General features: G+C 43.0%; 1 long non-coding RNA gene across 4 annotated transcripts in view; it reads right to left on the bottom strand.

Annotated features, from left to right (window-relative positions):
* Positions 1-2395: 2395 nt before the first annotated feature.
* LOC143781206 (uncharacterized) overlaps positions 2396-24182 on the bottom strand; it is a 181557-nt gene continuing 159770 nt past the window's right edge. For all 4 annotated transcript variants that reach the window (XR_013216619.1, XR_013216618.1, XR_013216620.1 and 1 more), the window contains 2 exons: positions 14127-14295; positions 2396-2525 (listed from right to left, as the gene is read on the bottom strand). This is a non-coding gene — a long non-coding RNA (uncharacterized LOC143781206). The remainder of the gene's footprint in view (positions 2526-14126; positions 14296-24182) is intronic.

The following is a 24182-nucleotide window of genomic DNA, read 5'->3' on the forward strand; positions in this document are numbered from 1 at the left end:
AGGGGCTAGGTAGTCTCCTTGGCGATAGGTGCGGAACCTATTCAGGGACACTTAGGGCAGACAGGGTGACGTTAGATCTGCCTAGGAGTCTCCACATCCCCTTCCCTAGTGGGGGTTCCCTTCCCCTTATCCTTTCGTGTTTTTCCTACACTGTGCATGACACGCTTTAATTGTTTTCTGTTTAGACTCTAATATTTATGCTTATTAATAGCATTCAGAGAAACAATGATCAACTGATAATTTCAGCACTGGCAGATTACTACTTTGCAGCATGACTCTGAATCCCTGATAGTTGCACACACAATCCTTTTTATGCATAGTTTATTTACATTATAAGGCTGGGGTCACACTTAACGTATGAAAAATCAGACCAATTCTCTCGGCCGAGAGTCGAACGAGTGTTCTCCTTATAGTCATCCGTGTGTAATCCTTTTGCAATGCGATGATACAATTTCCTCACATCCAAGTATCTGTATGACATCCATATGGCATCCGTATGTCATGCACATGCCGGGCTTTCTCGAAGATTTACAAAATGGACATAAATGGATCAATGGCCTGAAATGAATTAAAACCTAATCAGGAACCCTATTTATTGGCTCAATAACAAGTTCCCTCCTCCCATCTTTGCATTACAGTCCTTGCTGGTGTTTTGGTATTGCTGCATTGTGTCAAACATGTCAGACAAGCTTACCTTTAACACAACTGATCGGGTTATTTTCCACTGGGTTTTGTCCCATCATTTTGGGAAGCTGTACCCAGTGATTGTGGATCCAAGGAGGCAGAGGAGAATGTGGGTACATCCGCTTTTGAGGCGATGGCTGACTAAAGGTAATTTCCAAAGTCTGTATGCTTCTTTATGCAGCCATCCTGACAAGTTCTACCAGTATTGTCAGATGAGAGTGCCAACATTTGACCTTCTTGTGTGCCCTGGGATCACATTCAAGGACACCAAGATGCACAAGTGTATTTCTGCAGAAGAGCGCCTTTTCCTTAAATTACAGTATGTATTGTATGTATGTATGTACAGTATGTATTCATCCTCTATGTTGCTTATGTTTTTTGGTTTGTTCCCTATTGGTTAATGGTTTTAATGGTTTGTTCCCTATTTTCAAATTTAGTTTGTTCAGTACATTTTGCATTTCACATTCCCTGCTGTTTGTAATTTAGATCTGTTCTGTAGCCATTTAAGACTGTTGACACCTGTTGAGCCATACTGGGACCTAGGGAAGAACTGAAGACTCCAGAGTCTTCAATTCTTCCATAATGGGTCGGCAGCTGCACAGTAATGACTTGGACCTCCCATCCCCACATCAGCTACCAGGGTCTACTATGGAAGCGATGCCTTATGTGATGGTTGCTGATGAGCCCTTTCAATTGAGTCGTAACATCATGAGGCCCTATCCACATAGAGCCCTGGACCATGGCAGAAACCACACATTGAATTATCATTTTTAAATGAAAACATATTTGTTGCACAGAAAAATACCATAATTTAAGCATATGGCATATTGGGCCACTATTATTATTAGGGCCAACAACAACTTTCAAGCAAATAAAACATTTAGTCCTGATGACACTTTGGTTTACAAATTATGGTATGTTGGTGGAGTTAATGGGGGGAGGACAGCATGAGTGCTTTGGGTACTATGTGGCCCAACCTGATTGTGACCCAGAGAGGTGGATGAGGGTGGATTACGGACCAAGGATGGGACCTGTTGTGGAGTATGGTACTGGGCACTTTGGTAAGGATTCACATAATCCTGTGTATTGCTCTGGTCCATTTGTGGGTAAGCCACAGAATGGCCATGTTGAGCATACCCATGTTGTGACCACTCTCCTACAGTGGATATGTTCAAGTGGCCATATGGGAAGGTGCAGCTGGAGCTGGGAAATGCACATGTTGTGGGCTGTGTTGGTTTGGGGCTTGATGTGGCTGTGGAGATGACATCCGTGTGGGAGGTGGTTCAGCGACTGATAGTGCCTGCTCATCCTGGATTCAAGACGTTTGAAGTTGGTTGTCACTGGACATCTGCCATCTTTCTAGGTACAAAAATACTGGATTTGGATCTTTTGGTGGGGTGCATGCATCAATTGAAATTTGTATGGCACCTCTGGCCAGCAGCCTCACCTCACGGGGAATTTGGCGCAGATAGAGTGCAAGACTCTGTGAATATGCCTCCTCACCATCATCGTTCACAGTGCGTGAAAGATAATCCAAAACCCCAGTGTCCACTTGGCACCTGGTACCGGTGGTGGCAAGCTCCCTCTTGCGCCGACAACGGCGTGGGATGGCTGCAGCCTGAGGTGAAGTATCCAGGGGTACTGTTGGACTACTACTGTGGCTCCGGTCCTCATCTTCTTGATTGGCCTCCTGTCCTGCAGAAGGCCCTGCTGGTGGTGGTGGTTGGTTTGTTGATGATGCTGCCGAAGATGGTCCAGCCACGTCTTCAGCTTCACTAACAGAGTCGACTTTGACCTCGGAGTCCGAAGCAGTTTCCCGATCAGTTCGGTTGGAGTTTGTTCTGTTTTTTAGCACAAAGACAAAAAAAAAAAAAAAAAACTAAAATCGGGCCGTAAGGCCATGTGTAAAATGTGGGGTCAGGCATGCACTTAAGGATGTAGATCCATAACAGGAGCCAGAAAATTTAGTCAGTCATAATAGATGTACAGCTCTGGGAAAAATTAAGAGACCACCACATCAAAACCCTGTCATGGGCAGCACAATCTACAGACCTGAACCCTATTGAAAACCTCTGGAATGTAATCAAGAGGATGATGGATAGTCACAAGCCATCAAACAAAGAAGAACTGCTTAATTTTTTTGTGCCAGAAGCAGTGTGAAAGACTGGTGAAAAGCATGCCAAGAAAGCTGTGATTAAAAATCATGGTTATTCCACAAAATATTGATTTCTGAACTCTTCCTGAATTAAAACATTAGTATTGCTGTTTTTAAATGATTAGGAACTTGTTTTCTTTGCATTATTTGGGACATGTTGTCAGAAGTTTATAGAATAAAAGAACAATTTACATTTTACTCAAAAATATACCTATAAAGAGAAAAATCAGACAAACTGAACATTTTGCAGTGGTCTCTTAATTTTTGCCAGAGCTATATATATATTTTTTTGTACCATCAGCACCACTCCTGGCCCGCTGCTGGCCCTCATGGCGGTACTGGTCACGGCAGCTGCGCCACCGTCTAGTGACATCAGACACTGCAAAGTAACACAATAAATGTTTTAAATTTGGATCAGAGTTTGCATTGCCAAATGTAGGTTAAAGTGTAATGTGAAAACTCACGCTTATCCTAACTAATAGTCTTCTACTACCTTAGCAATAGAGAGATTCCAGCAATAGTTTTTATAAAGATTACAATTTATTGATATACATTGTCATTTTTTCGAATCTATATATCTAACTGGAGTTTCTTCTTTATTAGCATCCATGATAATTAGACTTAATAGAGGATTGTGCTTTTCTCATTATTACTTATTTGTCTAATTATTTGCTTTCATGTGAACCCTTTTAATACAAGTATGTGCCAGAATTGTTGCTAAGGCCTCTTTCACACATCCGTCATTTGGCCAACGTTTCAATGCGTCGTTTTGGAGAAAAAACGCATCCTGCAAAGTTGCCCACAGGATGCGTTTTTTCTCCATAGACTTGCATTAGCGACGCATTGCGACGTATGGCCACACGTCGCAACCGTCGTGCAATGGTTGCATCGTGATTTTGCGGCCCGTCGTGACGAAAAAACGTTCAATGTAACGTTTTTTCGTCCCTCGGAACAGCCATTTCCGACCGCGCCTGCGTGGCCGGAACTCCGCCCCCTCCTTCTCGGAACTCATAATGGGCAGCGGATGTGTCTGAAAACTGCATCAGCTGCCCACGTTGTGCACTATTTGCACAACGTCCGTCGGTAGGTCGGGCCGACGATTTGCGACGGCCCCGTACCGACGGATGTGTGAAAGAGGCCTAAAATGTATGAAATTCATGCATTTGCTGCAGAAAAAAACCCTATTGAGGCGCATGGAACAGATTTCAGTAATTAAAAAATCTGACACAAATCTGCTGTGTGTAAATATTTCCTTCTTAATTTTTTTTAAAGCTATATCAAAGCTACAATAGTGAACAGCAATTTCTATTAGCAAATATTATTTTTGTTAAATGAAAGAAAGAATAAAATGATGAAGGAAGGAAAGTTTCAGTCTGTCTCCACCAGGCAAGAGTCTGGTTTATGTACTCTCACAGTGAGCCAAAAGGTAAAGTTTGATCTACAGCAAGGTGTCTATAACAAAGTACTGAGGTATTGATTCACTTCTCTGCTGCTTCATTTAGGTTTTAAAAAGGTCAGTGTTGTCTCTGCGTATGATGCATATTTCATGTCAATGAAAGATAAGATTTTGGACTTAGTATCAACTGTCTATTGATTTACATAAAAAGTATTCCCTTGAGAAGACAACATCAAAATAAAATGTCTCATACATCAGCTAATGTGTAAATGGTTTGATGTGTTTGTTAAGTAAAGCCAGAATTTTGGCCTGTTTAAAACTAGCTAGCCAGTAAACTGTATTTGTAATTTTGTGCATCAGTTGCTATGTTATACCCCTTTGCTTTGAAAATTCTCATATCCGTACTTAAAGTGACATACTATATATATATATATATATATATATATATATATACACAGTACAGACCAAAAGTTTGGACACACCTTCTCATTTAAAGATTTTTCTGTATTTTCATGACTATGAAAATTGTACATTCACACTGAAGGCATCAAAACTATGAATGAACGCACGTGGAATTATATACTTAACAAAAAAGTGTAAAGCAACTGAAAATATGTCTTATACTCTAGGTTCTTCAAAGTAGCCGCCTTTTGATTTGATGACTGCTTTGCACACTCTTGGCACTCTCTTGATGAGCTTCAAGAGGTAGTCACCGGGAATGGTCTTCCAACAATCTTGAAGGAGTTCCCAGAGATGCTTAGCACTTGTTGGCCCTTTTGCCTTCACTCTGCGGTCCAGCTCACCCCAAACCATCTCGATTGGGTTCAGGTCTGGTCACTGTGGAGGCCAGGTCATCTGGCGTTGCACCCCCATCACTCTCTTTCTTGGTCAAATAGCCCTTACACAGCCTGGAGGTGTCTTTGGGGTCATTGTCCTGTTGAAAAAATAAAAGATGGTCCAACTAAACGCAAACCGGATGGAATAGCATGCCCCTGCAAGATGCTGTGGTAGCCATGCTGGTTCAGTATGCCTTCAATTTTGGCTAAATCCCCAACAAAGTCACCAGCAAAGCACCCCCACACCATCACACCTCCTCCTCCATGCTTCAAGGTGGGAACCAGGCATGTAGAGTCCATCCGTTCACCTTTTCTGTGTCACACAAAGACACGGTGGTTGGAACCAAAGATCTTAAATTTGGACTCATCAGAACAAAGCACAGATTTCCACTGGTCTAATGTCCATTCCTTGTGTTCTTTAGCCCAAACAAGTCTCTTCTGCTTGTTGCCTGTACTTGGCAGTGGTTTCCTAGCAGCTATTTTACCATGAAGGCCTGCTGCACATAGGCTCCTCTTAACAGATGTGTTAGATGTGTCTGCTGCTAGAACTCTGTGTGGCATTGACCTGGTCTCTAATCTGAGCTGCAGTTAACCTGCGATTTCTGAGGCTGGTGACTCGTATAAACTTATCCTCAGAAGCAGAGGTGACTTTTGGTCTTCCTTTCCAGGGGCGGTCCTCATGTGAGCCAGTTTCTTTGTAGCGCTTGGTTTTTGCCACTGCACTTGGGGACACTTTCAAAGTTTGCCCAATTTTTCGGACTGACTGACCTTTATTTCTTAAAGTAATGATGGCCACTCGTTTTTCTTTACTTAGCTGCTTTTTTCTTGCCATAATACAAATTCTAACAGTCTATTCAGTAGGACTATCAGCTGTGTATCTGGATCGCCCCCAAGCGCAGGGCAATGGGGTACTCGGCACCGGGTCCCTCGGTTTCGGTTCTGGGGATGTCACGGTGGCCCAACCCGGTCCATTGCCCTGCTGAGGGGTGCCCAATTAAAGGTGACAGTTTGTCAAGTGTTCGTGACGCCACCTGTGGTGTTCGGTCAGGATGACCGATGCTGCTGGGGGTCCACTGGGGTGATGGAATGGCAGCTAGATGGTATACCTTCCCACAGGTGAAGTATGTCCCCAGGGCTTCCCAAGGTGTGCGGATGGTGATAGTGGACATTGTAAGGTGCGATGAATAACGAGGACACAAAGGTTGCAGTCTCTTTACCTTTTACTGAAGACATCAGCGTCCGCAGTCCAGAGTACCGCTCACAGGGCTGGCTGAGTCCGGCCAGTCCGAAGGCACATCCAGAGTTCCCTTAGCCAGGAGGAAATCAGTAGCCTTCCTACTAGCGCCTGTGTGTTGTAGTATCTCCCTGCTGAGCACCACAGGAAAGTCCTCACAACCTTTGTAGATGTTTCTGATGTTCTCTCTCTCTGTCCCCCAGATGATATGGATAGACAACCCGTATGATGGGGTAGGCCTGGAGTTAATTTATAGGGACCCTAGAGATGCCCCTCTCCCACAATTGCCTCCGTGTCTTCTTAGGTATTTAGGTTGGGCAGCGAACTTGGAATTCTGTCCTGCCATTGTCTGGAGTAATGCGTAGAGTCAGTACTCCCTCGGTGTTCCGGCCACCAGCTACGCACCTCGGAAGGAGGCTGCCGATCTCGGGGCAGGACTCCTCCCGGTATTATTTCCTTGTGCTGTGACTTCGGTTCTCACTCTCCACAATATACTTTGCTTCATGTCCTTTCTTAGGATGCTGCCACAATGATGTGCAGGCGCAGCTCCGTAACGTTCTATCTCTTGCTAGGCCTCTGTCAGGATCCCACCCCTGACAGGACCTCTCTGGGTCAAACCCAGGCTGCTTCTCCCTCAATGTTATCTGGTCGAAGCCCAGTCTGCTTCTTTCTAACTTCCTATCCAACCCACCAGTTTTACCCGTGTGTAAGGAGTGCCCTAGTAGGTAGAAGCTTTGCTCCCCCTGGTGGACTGGAGTGTAAAGTGTGGTGTGTGACTGTGATACCTGGCAAGGTGAACTCCTTTAGTACCATCAGATGTAACATCACTCCCCCTGGTGGAAGAGCGACATTACTGCAACGACCAGGACTCTGGGGTGCTGCACTCCCCCCCGTTAAATCCAGTACTCCCAGACTGGGAAAAGAAGAACAACAATACATGTTAGCAAAAAGACATACAAAATTTTTGGAATGCTGTAAACAAGTAAATATAACAATGCTTCCCTTTATGGGAGGTGAGAACACTTGAACGTTGCAAACAATAACATATTTACGTTGTGCTTATGATTCTAAATAACACTTATTAATTAACTAACTATGAATAACCGTTATTACCCATACGGGTATGCTACCTACTAAATACAAAACAGTATCTCTCCTTTAAGGGAGTGTACCCACTAAAGGTATACTATAAAACTTCAAAAGTGCAAATTAACATTGTCTTCATTTCTCTTTCACTTTCACGTATGCAGGACTATCTGTCTACCCCTACGGGCCTACTGCATCTTTCTTTAGCTTTCTCTCATCAATTCTAATAATTACTTTAACTTCGATTTTATTCAAAGAACATCATTAACATTTCTACTCCTAGCTACATGCTATCACTATGTAAGAACATTATTACTATCTAACTATTTAAGGCAACATTATCACTTTTAGGCAAAGTGCAACAACTAAACATTCCCTTTAAGAGGAAACCAAGTCTCTTCTGAGGTAGTGCAAACAATCAGTTTGCAAGTCAGATTAAAGCAAGAACTTTCACGCCGTAATCAGGAACAGTCTCTTCAAAAAGCTCTTCTTTGTAAAACCAGTAGAGAGCACCTTTAAGAAGGTGCAAACTATATACAACCAGTTTGTAATCATGCGCAGTTCATGATTCCAATGTTCTTTTGAAGAAAACAGTGATGAACCGATGCAAAAAACTAGAAACAATAGGGATCCCGGGTAAACGAAGGGATCCCTTTAAGAATTAACCCTAGATGGGTTTAAAGCAGCAAAAAGCAGGAAAACAAACAGTTAACTATTTACAGTTTTCGGTTCTCCGAGGTTTATTCTCACAGTAAGTTGCAAGGCATCAGTCGGTAATGAACACTTCCTGACCGGGAAAGCTTTGGCCCCATGTTCTCGGTTGATGCGGTGTCCATGTCATTGGTTCGTCTCTCAGGTGCGGTCAAGTCACTAGGAGTCTGGATGCGAAGGTCAGTTTTGGTAGCCAGTTCAGTAGCGGCAATAATGCACACAGTGGTGGTAGTGTTAGGATTTGTCAGTTCAGAGTTAGTCGCAGTCAGGATGGCAGGTGGCGCTACAATAGGTTCACATCGCTTAACGTTCCGTGCGCACCAATCTTGCGCACGCCGATGGCGAGTGTAGGTCACCTGGTCCCCTCGGCGTAAGATGCGTTTCCGATAACCGTTGCGGAATTGAACTTCCACGTCATAGCTGGCAACAAAGACTTCAGACGGTAGTCCCGACTCCTGTATTAAGCCCCAACCCCTTTTCGAGTGAAAGGCTAGTACGGTTCCTTGTTTCACCGGGTTCTTATTACCACATTCGGTCTTTGGCTTTTGTACTTTTGGTGGGTCATTTTGTTCTGTCTCTTTTCTGTTTTTCCAATGTGAAATTAGGCACTGTTTATACTGCTCCCAGGTGAGCGCAGCAATATAGGTACCTTCTTGTTTGGTCCCGTCCGGTCTAGTCTTTGGAGCGTCCCATCTGAAGATCACCCCCTCGGAGCTCACGTCTAGTGGTTCTACCATAGTTGTCGGCAACGGAGGCACTATCTTCTCCATGGTGTCAGGGGCTACGACGACGAGCTCAGCAGCGGTGGATCGGTTACTGTCGGGACGGGGAGAGGTCACGGGAGCAGGATCGGTTGGTAGAGCAGGGGTGCTTTCCATACCTGCGTCTGAGGTGGTTCCACCAATGTCGATCCGTTCCATTGATGAGGATGCTGGAATCGGCAGCGGCTTGGACTGCGGCTCTTCCCATGCGGTCTTCTGGCAGAGTTCCGACTTCCATTTCCTCGCCGCTCTCAGCTTCACATCCTGGAGTGGGGGACTTGGCTCCTCCACCTGTGGATCCGAGGAGTCCGGATTCTCCAGCTGCAGCAGGTTCAAGTCCACCTCCGGTTGGCTGGGACAGTCCTGGATCACTCCTTCGTCGTTCAGGTACTCGCTGGTCGCCCCCGCTGCCTCGAGGTCAATGGCCGCACATGCACACTGCTCCTCCATTTTCTCGGGGTCGAGCTCCTTCTTCCCCTCGTTCCCGCCGTTGCAAATCAGAGGGCGGTTCTCCTCTGCTTTGGGGCATGTTGTCCTCTTGCAACAGTAGTCGGAGGGTGCGGTCGTTACTTTTGGCGCCGCTTTGGTAGTCTCCTCCCATGGCACGCCCTCCTTCTTCTCCTGCGCTCCTCGTGGCGCTGCAATGGCGGTAGTTTTGGCGGGAATTTTTGGTGGCAAATGGCAATACACAGTCTTTGCAATAAATCACAGTTCAAGCACAATTCTGGCACAGTTCCAAGGCACACATGACCCGATTCTCGGGCTTAAGTAGATCCTGTTCTTGACGCCAAAGTTGGATCGACCCCAGGCGCAGGGCAATGGGGTTCTCGGCACCGGGTCCCTTGGTCTCGGTTCTGGGGATGTCACGGTGGCCTGACCCTGTCCGTGGCCCTGCTGAGGGGCACCCAAATAAAGGTGATAGTTTGTCAAGTGTTCGTGACGCCACCTGTGGTGTTCGGTCAGGATGACCGATGCTGCTGGGGGTCCGCTGGGGTGATGGAATGACAGCTAGATGGTATACCTTCCCACAGGTGAAGTATGTCCCCAGGGCTTCCCAAGGTGTGCGGATGGTGATAGTGGATGTTGTAATGCGCGATGAATAACAAGGACACAAAGGTTGCAGTCTCTTTACCTTTTACTGAAGACGTCAGTGTCCGCAGTCCAGAGTACAGCTCACAGGCCTGGCTGAGTCCGGCCGGTCCGAAGGCACATCCAGAGTTCCCTTAGCCAGGAGGAAATCAGTAGCCTTCCTACTAACGCCTGTGTGTTGTAGTACCTCCCTGCTGAGCACCACGGGAAAGTACTCACAACCTTTGTAGATGTTTCTGATGTTCTCTCTCTCTGTCCCCCAGATGATATGGATAGACAACCCATATGACGGGGTAGGCCTGGAGTTAATTTATAGGGACCCTAGAGACGCCCCTCTCCCACAATTGCCTCCGTGTTTTCTTAGGTATTTAGGTTGGGCAGCCAACTTGGAATTGACTGTCCTGCCGTTGTCTGGAGTAATGCGTAGAGTCAGTACTCCCTCGGTGTTCCGGCCACCAGCTACGCGCCTCGGAAGGAGGCTGCCGATCTCGGGGCAGGACTCTGTTGTGGATTCTGTTGGTGGGCTCCCTCTGGTGGTTACTGCTGGTACTGGGTGACTTTGGTGGGTTGCGGCCTTTGGTTTCCACCTGTCCATCAGAGGCTGGGTGTTTCCTATTTTACCTGGCCTTTCTGTCATTTCCCTTGCCGGCTATCAATGTGTTCAGATGTGCTCTGTTTGGTTCCTGCCTACCTGCTCCCAGATCTTTCAGGATAAGCTAAGTGCTGATTTTCAGTTGTTTGGTTTTTGGTCCAGCTTGCTTAGAATGTTTCTATGCTAGCTGGTTGCTCTAGTGGACTGAGGTTCTCCCCATGTGCCATGAGTTGGCACATGGGTTCTTGTAATCTCAGGATGGTTTTTTTGATTAGGGTTTTTTGCTGACCGCTCAGTCCCCTTTTGTATCATTCTGCTTTCTAGTTTTCAGCGAGCCTCTATTTGCTAAAGCTATATACATCATCTCTGTGTGTGTGCCTTCCTCTCATTTCACCGTCAATACATGTGGGGGGCAACTATACCTTTGGGGTTGATTCCTCTGGAGGCAAGTGAGGTCTTGTTTTCTCTGCAGTACTGGTTGGCTCTTGGGCTGGTGCGTGGCGTCTGGAGCCGGCGTGGGCACGCTCCCTGGCTATCTCTAGTTGCGTTTGTCAGGCGTAGGGCAGCGGTCAGCCCAGGTTCCATCACCCTAGAGCTCGTCCGATATTTTGTTATACTTTGCTTGTCCTGTGCTATCCCTAGCCATTGGGGATTCATGACAGGACTCCTCCCGGTATTATCTCCTTGTGCTGTGACTTCGGTTCTCACTTTCTACAATATACTTTGCTTCATGTCCTTTCTTAGGATGTGCAGGCGCAGCTCCGTAACGTTCTATCTCTTGCTAGGCCTCTGTCAGGATCCCACCCCTGACAGGACCTCTCTGGGTCAAACCCAGGCTGCTTCTCCCTTGATGTTATCTGGTCAAAGCCTAGTCTGCTTCTTTCTAACTTCCTATCCAACCCACCAGTTTTACCCGTGTGTGAAGAGTGTCCTAGTAGAAAGAAGCTTTGCTCCCCCTGGTGGACTGGAGTGTAAAGTGTAGTGTGTGACTGTGATACCTGGCAAGGTGAACTCCTTTAGTACCATCAGACGTAATATCACTCCCCTGGTGGAAGAGCGACATTACTGCAACGACCAGGACTCTGGGGCGCTGCATATCCACACAACACAACTGATGGTCCCAACCCCATTTATAAGGCAAGAAAAATCCTACTTATTAAACCTGACAGGGCACCCCTGTGAATTGAAAACCATTCCCGGTGACTACCTCTTAAAGCTCAGCAAGAGAATGCCAAGAGTGTGCAAAGCAGTCATCAAAGCAAAAGGTGGCTACTTTGAAGAACCTAGAATATAAGACATATTTTCAGTTGTTTCACACTTTTTTGTTAAGTATATAATTCCACATGTGTTAATTCTTAGATTTGATGCCTTCAGTGTGAATGTACAGTTTTCATAGTAAATATAGAAAAACTGACTGAACAGCCATCTAGTCTGAACTGGTGCATAACCAAAAAGTCTTACATAGCAAATAGATAATGGCTGCACTCAAGTTTATTGTGCTAAAGCAAGGAAATGTGCAATATATGAAATGTGAACAGCATAATGGCTTGTGAAATATATGAAAAAACACATGAGATTTTTAGCACAAGATTTGGCCAAAAGTTGTGAGCCCATTCACCAAACGTCAAGGTAATCTCAGATCGAATGGGTAACTAACCTGTCTGCCTAGTGTGAACACTTACCTATGGCTAATAACATGGTAAAGCCTACATTTATAGAGGAGGTTAGAACCAACTGTGTTTGGATGTAATTAAAATCACAGCATGGTGAAGGGCGGGGCGTTCAAGTCAGAAAAAGCAATACATAGTAAATATAGAAAAACTGACTGAACAGCCATCTAGTCTGAACTGGTGCATAACCAAAAAGTCTTACATAGCAAATAGATAATGGCTGCACTCAAGTTTATTGTGCTAAAGCAAGGAAATGTGCAATATATGAAATGTGAACAGCATAATGGCTTGTGAAATATATGAAAAAACACATGAGATTTTTAGCACAAGATTTGGCCAAAAGTTGTGAGCCCATTCACCAAACGTCAAGGTAATCTCAGATCGAATGGGTAACTAACCTGTTTGCCTAGTGTGAACACTTACCTATGGCTAATAACATGGTAAAGCCTACATTTATAGAGGAGGTTAGAACCAACTGTGTTTGGATGTAATTAAAATCACAGCAATTACATAGTTAGTTACCCATTCGATCTGAGATTACCTTGACGTTTGGTGAATGGGCTCACAACTTTTGGCCAAATCTTGTGCTAAAAATCTCATGTGTTTTTTCCTATATTTCACAAGCCATTATGCTGTTCACATTTCATATATTGCACATTTCCTTGCTTTAGCACAATAAACTTGAGTGCAGCCATTATCTATTTGCTATGTACAGTTTTCATAGTCATGAAAATACAGAAAAATCTTTAAATGAGATGGTGTGTCCAAACTTTTGGTCTGTACTGTATATATATATATATATATATATATATATATATATATTTATTTACACATTTGTATTGCACATTGCTACAGGTGGCAGGTCTTCTGTTCAACTAGGCTGTGGCTGTCATTTCTGGCATACCCCATGTGAAGGCTGCAGTCAATCACTGGCCTCAGTGGTATATGTCACATGACCATGTACAGTGATTTGCTAAAAGTAATGCATGGGTATATGGAATGTCATCACTATGGCCATGGTAAACAGTAGAGCCAAAAAAAACAATTTTTCTCAGGTTAATTACACTGTAATCCAGCATTGCTTGAGGTGTTCATAAATAATCATAGAATCTGCAGTCTTGGTGGGATATCACACAGTTTAGTGAAAAAGTCACATAATGCAATCCAGCACTTCCTTACAATAAAATGTCATAGAAACACACATTAGAGTGGAGTGGGAAAAACTTGTATTTTGAACTTAACCAGCTTTTATTCATGGTATCATACCAACCCAAAAACACTAGGCTGCACGTTGCTCATGCTACTGTGAGCCTCCTGCATGGCCATAACATTCTACCATGGCTTACAGTGTGTCCGGACTTGTCTGTCATCAAGCACATCTTGGGCGCCATTGGTCGACAATCCCAATGGAGCTGCCAGCAGCGGATCTTGATGATTCACATGCCCACATGTATTTAGTGTGGCAGAATATTCCACAAGCAACCATTAATATCCTCATCATTATCAGCCAAAGTGTGTAAGTGCATGTATTTCTCCCCATAACATTTAGTTTCAATAATGAGAAAATCTAGATGTAATAAAAATCTTGTTTCCATGTTTTCATCATTTACATATCATTAAAACGTTTATCGATCCTATGATCTCCATAATTCCGCAACTTTTGCAAGTTCAGTGTTGAGAGGTGTGTATATAAATTTACATACAAAATGTTTATCTCAATTGCTAATATTATTTTACATTGATTTCTCAATATTAATATTAGACAAATCTTCAAGTGAAAGCAAAAATAGGAACATAATCCTTTTATTTATTAAAACAGTAAATAGAGCCAGAATACTGAAATTGCCACATGTTCTTGATGCAGGATAACTGCTTTCTAAATGACTCTATAGATTGTCTGTGAAAATTATACCTGAGTTCTGCAAGCTCCAGGATGAAGTCAGATTCTTTGTCTTTTATAATTGGAAGACCTCCAGTTGAGAGAAATAAGCATCCGGAGTTTGATGTTATAAATAGAACAAATTGGAGAGTTGGCATTTTCTCGGCAGTTTTGATGAATCCTCTTTCAGGTTCCAGGCAGACTATTCAAATATAGATTGGGGATTATATAGAAATGCTTTTTCTGTTTCACTTAGCACTACCAGATTTCCTCAGTAGTTAAAATGACCATCTTCAAAACACATTTTAAACTCAAGTTTTGCAAAATCAATGCTCAAGTAGCTATTCACTGCTAGTCGGCTATGCCCTACGATAATTATAATTTTGACATTGCTGCTTCCTAAATCTATGAATCAGGCAATTTTGCTGATTTTCTGTTATCACTTGTGGCATCAAAATGATTTTACAGTCCTGACTAACAAAAAGGATCTGATGCCAAGTGTGAAGTATGTCTGTTTCAATGGTAGCATGTGTAGCTCAGCGTGACATGATGATGGGTTAAGACAGTGCATAGTTTTTTGGAAAATAATATGTTCTATGATCTTCAGAACATTGTGTCTTGCATTTCATAGTCTTTAAAATGTTGCATGGTGATATTTTTGACTCAATTTAAATCAATGCTAGGTTTTAATATTTTGCAGTAGCAAATTTCTTCATTCTATTTTTTCTGTACTTTGCAAAAAAGTTCTACCTATTTGTATTTTTAGTAAAGGATTTTATTACTGGCTGATGTTAGGGAAGTGTCAGATGGCCGTATAACTTGGACGGGGATCACAACACAATGCTCGGACTGGCCAGCGGCTCTCCAGCCCCAAGCATGTATTTCTGTGCAGTTGGCTCAGGTTGGGAGAGCCGTTGGCCAGTCCCGGCATTGCGTTGTGATCCCAGTCTGAGTTACACAGCCGGCTAACTCTTTCCTAATGTGGAAATAAGGTCTCAGGGTGGGGCAGATGAATCCATATTCTAAAGTTTCTAAACTGGATCAAACAGTAGAAAAAAACTAATGTGTGCCAAGTGTTTTTGTTGTGGGCAGCACCACATTATTAACAAAATGTACAATTTATCAATGCTTTGGTGGCAAAAATTGTGACTTTCTACAGCAGAAATTTTTTCTAAAGTCTCTTTTTATAAGTTTGACCCTTTGTATTTAAATTTCAGATCTCTGTATGAGGACTATTAGGATATGTGCACACATTAAGCATTTGTTGCAGATATTTCTGTATCAAGAATGTGTCACTTGACAGCAAAAACGCTACATAAAAATCAGCTGCCCTTTTTGACTCAGTTTTTTTTTCATGCAATGTTCCCTAGGCATTGGAATGTGCAGAAAATGCTGCAAAAATGCTTAAAGAATTGTTAAAATTCTCATTCACTTTGCCGGTACAGTAAAATGCTGCATTTTTGTTGCAGATATTTCTGCAGCAAAGTGTCATTTGGCAGAAAAAGTGCTACATAAAAAAGTGTTATTTTTTACATGTTTTTTTGTGGCATCAAAGTGATTTTACTGTCCTGACTAACAAAAAGGATCTGATGCCAAGTCTGAAGAATGTCTGATTATTATTAATTTTTTAGGAATTTTTCCCCAGTTGTTAGAATGAGTGGAAAATGTTGCAAAAATTCTGGAAGAATTGTCAAATTCTCATTCACTTTGCTACGACAGTAAAATGCTGCGTTATTTCACTGCAAAAACGTGAAAAATGCAGCAAAAAAGGCAACATGTGCACATACCCTTAATCTGTAGAGCAGCATACCTCAAGAGTTGGAATCGTCAATGGTCTGAAAAAAGGCTTCTATGTTTTTTATTTAGAATAAGTACATAATACATAAATATATGTATTTACTTATGTAAATACTTAAAATCATTGTCCTGAATATTGATTCAGTCAAGCAACCCTTGGGATCAGGAAACAAAATGGAATATATTTGCCCTTTTGGACAGATTGGTTCATATGTCATGGTTGTACATATATCCAAACTTTATTTTATGTCCCATCCTTTGAATGAACTTGATGGACATGTCTTTTTTCATATTTGTGTAGGAGGGCTATGGGTGCCATGATAGCATATTGGGGCTGTAGGTGTATCCTACTGTATGGGGAGATGAGGAGGCAATTTATTATGTGGGAGGTGCTATGAGGTCTTCTTATTTTGTGTGTAAGGATCATACTGTGGGTTCATTATACTGTGTCGGTGGTCAGAGGTTATTATATGTATTTGAGGCTGTGGGTACATCATACTGTGTGAGAAAGTTGTGGAGGCATCAAAGTGCGTGTAGAGATCATACTGTGTTGGGTGTCCCTAGAGAGAAATAATATACAGTATGTGTGAAGGGCTGAGAGGTCCATCATACTGAGTTTCTGATGCTGTAAGAGGATGGTACTGTGTGTGGGCTGAAATATTCTAGGTACATGAAAACTCTTAACCTGTTATTACTATAAGACCTACAGTTACATCATATGCTGGCTCCCTGACTTTGATGAGGTTTCAGTACCTTTCTTGGCAGATGATTGCTGTGATAATTAGTCATTATCTGCCTCTAATAGCCATGCATATCATACCCCTTTAGTGCTCCCCACATATTTTGTTGACCATACAGAGACCCTATCCCACAAAGTTTGATTCTCCCACAATGAGCCCCCAAAGTATGATTTCCCCATATAGTTCTCACAAACACATTGTAAGGCCCACATAGTGACCCATACACAATATGATGTGCCCACACTGACCCACCACTTATTACAATGGCCTCACGACACCCTAACACAGTATTATTCCCCTACAGCCCCTAACATGGTATGATGCTCCCACAGTCAATTACACACATTGAGACCCCCCATTACCTCAAACACAGCATAATGCCTCCACAGTTCCTCCCACTCAGTAAGATGTGACACAGTAGGATACCCTGAGAGCACCACACAGTATGATGACCCAACAGTTTGATGCCCAACAGCCTCCTCATATTGTATAGCACTCCGACAGTACCTTACACACAATATATCTCCATAGCCACCTACACACTATGATGCACCCAGACTGCCTTCCCACACACTATAATGTTACCACAGTTTAACACGCAGTATGATTTTCTGTATACCTAACCCCACTGTATAAGGTCCCCACAGCTCCTTACTCACATTATGATGACACCACAGTCCCTCATAAAGTTTTATAACCAGTAGAGCCCCCTACATGGTGTGATGGTCCTCATAACCTACCCACAAATTATGATGGACCCCTACACACCCCCTCATAGTATGATTACTCAATAGTCTACCTCTCCCCAATCCCACCGCAAGTACTAAATGACAAAATGATAAAGGAAAAAATACCCACCTAGCCCCAACCTCTGATGCATTGATACATTCTGTAAAATGTGTGCATTGAAGCTTCGAACAGCAAATGAGATCTAGTGATGCCATTATACCTGGAGAACTGAGACTCCAGTACACAATTGCAGGTACCTGGGGTGGTATGCTATTCTCAATTAGCCCGCAATTTATGTGCCCTATCGCAGCCATGTGTTCTGATGATAGTGGTATGCTACTGCATTTCACAAAGGAAGTTGATATTTTTTTCCATTTGATGGTAAATAGTGTTGAGCGATACCGTCCGATACTTGAAAGTATCGGTATCGGAAAGTATCGGCCGATACCGGCAAAGTATCGGATCTAATCCGATACCGATACCCGATACCAATACAAGTCAATGGGACTCATGTATCGGACGGTATCCTGATGATTCCCAGGGTCTGAAGGAGAGGAAACTCTCCTTCAGGCCCTGGGAACCATATTAATGTGTAAAATAAAGAATTAAAATAAAAAATATTGCTATACTCACCTCTCCGACGCAGCCTGGACTTCAGCGAGGGAACCGGCAGCGTTGTTTGCTTAAAATTCGCGCTTTAACTTCCTTACTTGAAGTCCCGGCTTGTGATTGGTCGCGCGCCGCCCATGTGACCGCGACGCGACCAATCACAGCAAGCCGTGACGTAATTTTAGGTCCTTCAGGATTTTAAAATTACGTTCCGGCGTTGTGATTGGTTGCGTCGCGGTCACATGGGCGACCAATCACAACGCCGGAACGTAATTTTAAAATCCTGAAGGACCTAAAATTACGTCACGGCTTGCTGTGATTGGTCGCGTCGCGGTCACATGGGCGACGCGACCAATCACAAGCCGTGACGTCACGGGAGGCAGGACACGCGCGCATTTTAAAATGCGCGCATCTCCTGCCTCCCGTGACGTCACGGCTTGTGATTGGTCGCGTCGCCCATGTGACCGCGACGCGACCAATCACAACGCCGGAACGTAATTTTAAAATCCTGAAGGACCTAAAATTACGTCACGGCTTGCTGTGATTGGTCGCGTCGCGGTCACATGGGCGGCGCGCGACCAATCACAAGCCGGGACTTCAAGTAAGGAAGTTAAAGCGCGAATTTTAAGCAAACAACGCTGCCGGTTCCCTCGGTAAGGTGCAGGCTGCGTCGGAGAGGTGAGTATAGCAATATTTTTTATTTTAATTCTTTATTTTACACATTAATGTTGTTTCGATACCGATACCCGATACCACAAAAGTATCGGATCTCGGTATCGGAATTCCGATACAGCAAATATCGGCCGATACCCGATACTTGCGGTATCGGAATGCTCAACACTAATGGTAAATACACACATCATCTATTAGCTCTATCTTGACATTCCGTATATACTCGAGTGTAAGCCGGCCCGAGTATAAGCCGACCCCCCTAATTTTGCCACAAAAAACTGGGAAAACTTAATGACTCGAGTATAAGCCTAGGGTGGGAAATGCAGCAGCTACCGGTAAATGTCAAAAGTAATAATAGATACCAATAAAAGTAAAATTAATTGAGACATCAGTAGTTTACGTGTTTTTGAATGTCCATATTGAATCAGGAGCCCTATATAATGCTCCATACAGTTCATGATGGCCCCATAAGATGCTCCATACAGTTAATGATGGCCCCATAAGATGCTCCATATACAAATATGCCCCATATAATGCTCCATGCAGTTCATTATGGCCCCCCATATACAAATGTGCCACATGTAATGCTGCATGCAGTTTATTATGGCCCCATAGATGCTCCATATTACAATGTGCCACATATAATGCTCCATACAGTTGATTATAACCCCATAAGATGCTCCATATACAAATATGCCCCATATAATGCTCCATACAGTTCATTATGGCCCCATAAGATGCTCCCTACACAAATATGCCCCATATAATGCTCCATACAGTTCAGTATGGCTCCATAAATGCTCCATATAACAATGTGCCACATATAATAAACTTCAATAAAAAAAATGACATACTCACCTCTTGTCGCTGCTCCTCAGCATCCCGTCTCTCCACACTGACTGTTCAGGCAGAGGACGGCACGCACACTAATACGTCATCGTGCCCTCAGACCTGAACAGTCACTGCAGAGGACACGCGGACAACTGAGCGGCACCGATGCTGGAAAGAGGGACAGGTGAATATGAAATACTCACCTGCTCCCGGCGCGGTCCCTGCATCTCCTAGACAGATGGTCTCTGGGCGCGGCAGCTTCTTCCTCTGTCAGCGGTCACTGGTACCGCTCATTACAGGAATGAATATGCGGCTCCACCCCTATGGGAGTGGAGTCCGGGTCAGACCCATAGAAGTGCTTATACAGCACGAAACGGCCGTCGTCTACACCTGCTCACACTAACTCCGACCCTCACTCTCCCGGCCATGGATTTTATATGAAGACTTAATAAAGTACGGAATTTTAATGGATCGGTGAGTGCCTTCTTCTTTTTTCTTATGAATACAAGTGGATTAAAACTGTTTTTGTGAAGAGCACCCCGTATCCATGAGCATGATTCATAACCGAATGGTTATTAGATACACCTGATGATTAATAGTCTAGCAGTTTCATGGTGTTGGCAGTGTCGTCTTCCTTCCTTTCTTTTTTCTATATTAACTTAGCTTAAGATCAGTATAGTTTTAAGGAAGAATGCATACAGTAGCATGTAAAACAATGAAAAAGAAATATAGCCGCACTGCTCAAATCTTCCAGTAAAAAACCTTTGTCCTTTATTTCAACAATAAACTGTGGACATGGTTTGAGAGGGCAGGATGATAGCAGAACAATCTGGTGTTGTCCATTAACAACACCAGATTGTCCTGCTATCGCCCTGCCCTCTCAAACCATGTCCACAGTTTATTGTTGAAATAAAGGACAAAGGGTTTTTTATTGGAAGAATTGAGCAGTGCGGCTATATTTCTTTTTCATTGGATTGCAACTTATGTTTTTTCAAGCCAGCACGCCAAGTTCCATGCACATTTGCAGGTGGAGTCTTCCATCCAGCTGAACTCGCCGCACCAGTGAGTACACGCTTCATATCTTAGTGCCATTCAGCTTTATTCTTGTTTTCATTGACTGAGTAGCATGTAAAAGATTGGGCATCCCTGGTCAAAATTACTGATTGTGATCAGTTAAGCAAGTTGAAGATGAAATGATCTCTAAAAGGGCTAAAGGTAACAATAACTCATTTCCTTTGTATTTTAGGCAAAAAATATATATTGTCATTTTTATACATTTTTAAAACATTTTGAAAACCTTTTACTATCTTCGTATAGCTTGTTCCTGCTTTGTAGGCCGCCACCATTTTCATTTTCAGAGTGCTAGACGGCTTCTTAGAAGCACCCATGGCTGCTGTTTTTTGGCACAAAGTTAGAGAAGACTGAGTTTTTATAAAGCAGTGAATTTTGGCCTTTCCTAATGATGATAGTGAACAAGCCATAACCCTAACAAGCTAATTAAGGTCTGAAACCTTGGTTAAAGTTATCTGAGCACACAAATCTCCAAGGATGCCCAAACTTTTACAATGGCCCATTTCCCTTTTCGTAATTTTAAAAATGAAAAAAAAAAGACATTTTTTTTTGCCTAAAATACAAAGGAAATGTGTCATCTTTACCGTTAGGCCTTTTAGAGATCATTTCATCTTCAAATTGCTTAACTGTTCACAATAACAGTAATTTTGACCAGGGGTGCCCAAACTTTTACATGCCACTGTAAATCAAACGTCAGCATGCCATGCAAAACACAAACCCTTGACATGCATAAAAAAAAAAAAATACAGCTCTATCAACATAAGAATGAAATTATTACATGCTTGGAAAAATGGAAACACAAGCTATTTTTTTCCAAATCTGTATACTCATATTATCATAACTGACTTATTTTCCCCCCCGGCCAGAAGTTGTGGTATGTGTCGACCATGAACTGGAGCAGCTCTGCAGCCATTACACAGTAATCAGAAGGGGCACATATATAAGTATATCTCAGTACAGGATAATTTTTTTAACACATCCAATTGTGGACATTATTGTTCCAAGATCTATTGATTACAATATACTTTGTTTGTGGGACAACTCTTTTAAGTGTTATAAAATACTTGATGGTTTTTTCTCATTTGAAGGGTGACTACTCTGTCTTGACCAAATGAACAGTCGCAAAAATATAAAAAGTCCCTTGCTGGGATCTAAATAACTGTATACAACATGGCAAGACTTGGACTAAAACGCAGCCCTGGTAGACAAACTTTGCCAGTCCACAGACAATATCCTCCAATCAAGAATCATTTTATTCAGCTGTCACAAGCTACTGATCTGGACAATGGACCGGAGTCTTTCAAAATTATTCTCCCATCTCTACCAGAGATCATTAGGCTTGATTTTCACGGACAGAACACATACCCATTAGAGTCTATGGGGATGTTCACATGTCTTTTTTGTGGACCATGTATCCATGCAACAATTATGGTGGCATGTAAGTTTTTTCCGGTGATGCATGCACGTTTACTTACTCCCGATTCTGCTCTGAATGACACAACCAGGACACACAGGCGGATGCAGAGTTCTTCCAGCCGATGAGCATTACCGAGGAGGTTTGTGCTATAACACTTCCAGAGGATGCGGCACCTTTCACTTCACATGTCCCAGGCCCCTTCTGTTCTTTAACAGCTTTTCCAGCAGGAATTCCCTCACATCTGGACAGGTTCGGATGCTGGTTCAGTTCAGTTTCAATCTGCCGCCGCTCTTTTCTCAGTCAGATGCTGTCATGAGGGAATGTCACCACATCCCTCTCCAGCACAGCCTCATACACTCCTCATTCCTGCAGACTCTGCCCAAGATAGTCGTTCTTCCTCTTCCTGTCTTTCACTTTTATAAGTAACCCACCCTTTCACACATTACAGACATATTACAGCCTCTTAATAATAATAATAATTTTTATTTATATAGCGCCAACATATTCCGCAGCGCTTTACAACTTATAGAGAGGACTTGTACAGACAATAGACATTACAACATAACAGAAATCACAGTTCAAAACAGATACCAGGAGGAATGAGGGCCCTGCTCGCAAGCTTACAAACTATGAGGAAAAGGGGAGACACGAGAGGTGGATGGTAACAATTGCTTTAGTTATTTGGACCAGCCATAGTGTAAGGCTCGGGTGTTCATGTAAAGCTGCATGAACCAGTTAACTGCCTAAGTATGTAGCAGTACAGACACAGAGGGATATTAACTGTATAAAGTGTATGAGAACATGATGCGAGGAACCTGATTATGTGTTTTTTTTTTTTTGCTTTTTTTTAATTTAATTGGCCACACAGGGATAGTTAGGTTAATGCGTTGAGGCAGTAGGCCAGTCTGAACAAATGCATTTTTAGGGCACGCTTAAAACTGTGGGGATTGGGGATTAATCGTATTAACCTAGGTAGTGCATTCCAAAGAATCGGCACAGCACGTGTAAAGTCTTGGAGACGGGAGTGGGAGGTTCTGATTATTGAGGATGCTAACCTGAGGTCATTAGCGGAGCGGAGGGCACGGTTAGGGTGGTAGACTGAGACCAGAGAGGAGATGTAGGGTGGTGCTGAGCCATGGAGTGCTTTGTGGATGAGGGTAGTAGTTTTGTACTGGATTCTGGAGTGGATGGGTAGCCAGTGTAATGACTGGCACAAGGTAGAGGCATCGGTGTAACGGTTGGTGAGGAATATGATCCTGGCAGCAGCATTCAGGACAGATTGGAGCGGGGAGAGTTTGGTAAGAGGGAGGCCGATTAGTAGAGAGTTACAATAGTCCAGATGAGAATGAATAAGTGAGACAGTAAGAGTTTTTGCAGAGTCGAAAGTAAGAAAAGGGCGAATTCTAGAAATGTTTTTGAGATGCAAATAAGAAGAGTGAGCCAGTGATCGGATGTGGGGGGTGAATGAAAGCTCGGAATCAAGGATAACCCCAAGGCAGCGGGCATGTTGCTTTGGAGTAATGGTGGAACCACACACGGAGATGGCAATGTCAGGCAAAGGTAGGTTAGTAGAGGGAGAGAACACGAGGAGTTCAGTTTTTGACAGGTTCAGTTTCAGCCTCTTAACCATGGTCAAACAACAGCAACATTGTGTGGTCAGTTAACAACATTAACTATAAAGAAACAAGTCTATTGACAACAAGTACAAAGATTATTCAGGAGTGAGAACAATTACATTTATCTTCAATTATACTGCCCTGGTGAGCAAACACACATCTCACACTTTTATACAAACTGAAACCAGATACTGATACATACACTACCATTCAAAAGTTTAGGGTCACTTAGAAATTTCCTTATTTTTGAAAGAAAAGCACAGCTTTTTCCAATTAAGCTAACATTAAATGATTCAGAAATACACTCTATGCATTGTTAATGTGGTAAATGACTGTTTTAGCTGCAAACATCTAGTTTGTAATGCAATATTTTCATAGGTGTATAGAGGCCCATTTCCAACAACCATCACTCCAGTGTTTTTATGGTACATTGTGTTTGCTAACTGTGTAAGAAGGCTAATGGATGGTTAGAATACCCTTGAAAACCCTTGTGCAAGTATGTTAGCACAGCTGAAAACAGTTTGGCTGGTTAGAGAACCTATAAACCTGACCTTCTTTTTAGAAGTTAAGAATTTTGAGCATTACAATTGTTGGTTCCATTAAACTC

This window comes from Ranitomeya variabilis, chromosome 6 (assembly GCF_051348905.1).
Source record: "Ranitomeya variabilis isolate aRanVar5 chromosome 6, aRanVar5.hap1, whole genome shotgun sequence".
In the NCBI taxonomy this organism is placed as follows: domain Eukaryota; kingdom Metazoa; phylum Chordata; class Amphibia; order Anura; family Dendrobatidae; genus Ranitomeya; species Ranitomeya variabilis.